The 4,626-nt window shown below is 40.9% G+C and overlaps 1 long non-coding RNA gene across 1 annotated transcript; it reads right to left on the reverse strand.

Moving 5' to 3' along the window:
- Positions 1–675: 675 nt before the first annotated feature.
- Positions 676–3,584, reverse strand: LOC134747211 (uncharacterized). The gene is made up of 2 exons (XR_010128303.1): positions 3,534–3,584; positions 676–1,851 (listed from the first exon to the last, which is right to left on the reverse strand). It is a non-coding gene; the product is annotated as an uncharacterized LOC134747211 (long non-coding RNA).
- Between the last annotated feature and the right edge of the window lie 1,042 nt (positions 3,585–4,626).

Raw genomic sequence — 4,626 nt, forward strand, 5'->3', positions numbered from 1 at the left:
CATTGACGCGGTTAGCAACGCTACGTGGACACAGTGTGTTTCGCGGTCGGCAAATCGTCGACGTCCGTGGACGTTAAACTCCAGTGACTTTAATTTTGCCATTACATTATTGGCGAAAAATCGCACAGTGTGTAAGCTGTTGCAGCATCCACGCAAGTCGCAAGTCGCAACGTCACCGTGTGGCGGAGCATCGGTGTGCGGTGCACCCGATTTTTTGTACCCCATCGTCTAAAAAGTCAGGCTTCAGTCAGTTGTGCTTAAAAATAAAACATTTCAGGTGGCTTTACCGCTAAAGCAAGATGTTAAAGAGATAAAATTGGGGATTCACTCACATGCGCCTTAAAAAGGTTTAAAAATTTGGAAATTAGGCTTGCCAAAGATCCTCTTTTATATAGAGGCTATAAGGCCTTTATTGATGAGTATTTAGAGTTAGGCCATGCGATTTGCATTCCAATTTCACAATATGATTTGGACAAACAAGCCACATATTTTCTGGCCCATCACCCTGTGATTAATATTAAAAGTGCAAGTACACCTCTTAGAATTGTTTTCGACGGAGGAATGCAAAGCCTAAGCAAAGTTTCATTAAATGACGTACTTCTAAATGGCCCTGTTGTGCAAAATGATTTATTCAGCATTCTAATTCTATTTAGATTGTTCAAATATGTTTTAAACTGCGACATACGTAAAATGTTTAGACAAGTTTTAGTCGATCCATCACATCGTCCGTTACAAAATATTTTATAGAGGGACACCCCCGATAAAGAAATACAATGCTTGCAGCTTCAGACCGTGACCTATGGTCTCAAAAGTAGTAGCTTTCTAGACTGCAGATGCTTACTCGAACTGGTCTATAGATATAAGGAGCGTTTTCCCCTGGCTGCAGACGTGTTGCTTCACAACACATATGTTGATGATGCTAATATAGCTTGTAACGACAAGGAACTTGTAATGAAAACTCGTGATGAGTTAATAGAATTGTTAAAATTAGGCGGCTTTAGCCTACATAAATGGAGTGCAAATGATAGTTCGCTCTTGTACGGCCTTCCATCAAATTGTAAAATGAAGAGTAAAGAGGTCAATTTTTCTGAAAATAAGGAAACTGATTTTGTACGCACATTAGGTCTTAAGTGCAACCTATCTGAAGATACACTTATAATAAGTTCTCCCAAGCAGGGGATGCTTGAACATTATACAAAGCGAAAGGCATTGAGCTTTATAAGCAAAATGTTTGATCCGCTGGGCTTGGCCGGACCCATTGTGTTAAAGGCAAAGCTCTTGATGCAGCAAATTTGGCTTGACGTCCCAACTTGGGACTCCACATTACCAACCAGGCTCAACGAAGAGTTTAGAGCTTTCGCTAACAACTTAATACAAATGCCAGATATTGTAATAAATCGAAATATGGATACACAAAATGCAAAATCTATCGACATTTTTGGATTTGCCGATGGTTCTAATCTTGCTTATGGATGTTGCATTTATTTGAGAGTTATTGAACTTATTGATAATAACCACAAGGTTACAGTGAACTTGCTTTGCTCAAGGTCACGCGTGAACCCAATTAAGAAACTAACCACGCCACGCGCAGAGCTAAATAGCGCTTTGCTATTAGCAATACTAGCGCACAAGGTGTATGATATTATAAAATTAAAATTTAATGCAAGTGTGTATCTATATTTGGATTCTCAAATAGTGCTTTCTTGGCTAAAAATCGATCCAGTAAAACTTAACGTGTATGTAGCTAATAGGATCAAAACTATTAATGACCATACCAAGGATTTTTCATGGCATTACATAAATACTTCTGTCAACCCGGCAGATTGCCTGTCAAGAGGATTGGAGCCTCACCTTATTATATATTGAAATAAGAGTCTAAATTAATTAACTAGCTTTTATTCAGTATATATACTTTTACAGTTCGGTAGCCATGACAGTCGGCGCTAGAGATGTGTCAGAGAGGAAGAACGTTCCGTTTCTCACACTCTCCTCCACTTATTTTTTGTGTTGTCTTATATTATATCCTTAATTAAAGAAACTTAAAACTAACATAACTCTTCGAGTTCATCAGCACAACTTAACATCTGATTTATGTGGCGCTTCCACTTAAACCCTTCTACATCTACCACGTAGGTAGTTCCTGGTATTGACTCCTCTATAACTACACGCACTCAAACCACACACATCAAGACCAAAAAGAGCGTAGTCTTTGACTATGTGATTCCCAGTCTTGAATTTCAATATCCATCCGCTTGGTTCGAGAACAATAAAGGGAAGAAACCCACTGCAGCAATAAAGAAGAGCCTTGTAACAGGGGGTGAACTAAGGAAAGTAATATGGCAAGGACTAAAAGATATGACTTTGTCATTAGATGCGGCTCTCTCTTTTCTGTATGAAGTGGGGTTAAATACCTATATAAAGGCGAAGCCGTCGGCTGAGTGGGCGTCCTTTGGTATTGTCTTGGGTACTCCTGACCGGGAAATATGCCCCTGGGATCTTATAACTATAGATCTTGGGGCAGATTACACCCCTGCCGATAAGTCAGCAACAGGGGACATGAGTAAAGTCACCGATATAGCACTAGCTATTTGTATCGTCTCTGTATATAGACTATCCAAGACAATGACTAATGAGTATCGCTTAATCGTAGAAGGTAGGATTGACATGCAAGTTGTTGCAGCAGGCTTAAAGGAGTTGCCATGCTCTGGATGGGGGGGTTCTTTTTCGTCCTGGACTAAAGATCCTAATTATCTAAAGCTAATTGCAGCTTTAGACATGTACTTTTATTACTTTAAATCCCACCCAGCTGGAGTCCTCAAAATTGGTACTATGGGTAGCCGCCACAAAGACTGTGTCGCGCTAACCACTTTTGGCTTTGCAATGAAGATATTATCCTCTAATCCATATGACTTTATGGACTGGGTGTTTTATGAACCGATAGCTGACGAAGTCCTTCGCATAACTCATCCTGGGCAAGAATCTGTGGAAGTTAACTCTTATTTTCCTTACCAATCAGATCTGGGTCTCGTAGAAAGAACAGCGTACTCCTCTGTGGTGAACCCAAACTTCTTCCACTGGGTTCATATCTTTGGGTCCCTACTGGGTCATAAACGATCTCAAAATGCCCGATTCACCCTGGAGAGTAGTCTCAGTGATGTCGGGTTAAATGCTGTGATGGTCGCTTGGGTCTTCGGAACAGGCAACACACTAACACCCCAATTCTCCATCAGTGGGGACGATTATGCCAAGGATGTCGAGGCCACACCTGTAGAAGACGAGCAATCTGGCTCAGAAGATGAAGAAAGAGCTAAAGAGACCCTAAAATGGACTGAAGTGAGCGGGAGAAAGGCGGAGACCTGGTTTTGCCTCTTGAAGTCATCTAATTACAAGCTCCCTGATATAGTCAAAAGAAGAGTAAAAGAACAAGTTGGGAAAGTGACCAATGTGAGAGAAGGAACAGTTGGACAATTTGTAAAGCACAACTTAACATCTGATTTATGTGGCGCTTCCACTTAAACCCTTCTACACACTACACTTTACAGCATAATGCATTATGGTTTCACGGGCCCTCAGTTTTAATAGACCGCGGGCCAGGAACAGATTCCCATGACCAATCGCCTCCCTGGCGAAAACTCGTATAGTGGTTAACGGCTATGTATGATGAACCCTCGTGAACGTCAGCTACCGCTCCGTTGGTGGGTTGAGGAATGGCAGCAAATAGTCTATAAAAAAAATTTAGTCATCGCCTCCCGCTTGATACTTTGTCAGATGATAGTTTAGATGCTATTGTGAATAAAGAAAATCGTCAGCCGATTGTATCGCTGTGGAAAGACCGTCAGCTGGTCACATGAACATGTAAAAAAGAAAATTATTTTTAGGCATCGGCGTCATCTCCTCCCGTTTGATACTTTGTCAGATGATAGTTTAGATGCTATTGTTAATAAAACAAATCGTCAGCCGGTTGTATCGCGGTGGAAAGACCGTGTTACGCGTTTCGGAAGCTGCCATTTCTCAACCCACCAACGGAGCGGCAGCTGACGTTCACGAGGGTTCATCATACATAGCCGTTAACCGCTATACGAGTTTTCGCCCGGGAGGCGATGACTAACGAAATTTGCGCCTGGCTCGCGGTCCATAATAAACGCAGATTATAAGCCTGCTGTTGACGAAAAAATAATGCCAGGAGAAATACCAGAATTAAAGGTTAGTCTAGTGACTGTTTCTCAGGATGACGATATAACGTTGTTCAAAACTTGTTCTAACATAACAAAAATGAAAAGAATTATAGCATGGTGCTATAGATTCATAGATAATTGTAAAGCTTGCTTTACAAAAAAATATTCAGACAAGAAAACGGATTGTCTAACGCCTCGTGAATTGAAAAAGTCTTTATTGGCAATCATTAGGTATGAGCAGCATAAGCATTTTAATGAAAAGATAAATGCCTTAAAGGCTAATAAGCCTTTTAAATCAAAACTCGATGCGTTGCATCCATTCCTGTGTTCAATGAACCTTCTCCGCGTTGGTGGAAGGCTCCAGCGTGCAAATTTGCCTTACTCACAAAGGCACCCAATTATATTGGCAAAAGGCTCAAATATTACCCATTACATTATTGAGAATGAGCAT

Source organism: Cydia strobilella, chromosome 14 (genome assembly GCF_947568885.1).
Source record: "Cydia strobilella chromosome 14, ilCydStro3.1, whole genome shotgun sequence".
NCBI lineage: Eukaryota > Metazoa > Arthropoda > Insecta > Lepidoptera > Tortricidae > Cydia > Cydia strobilella.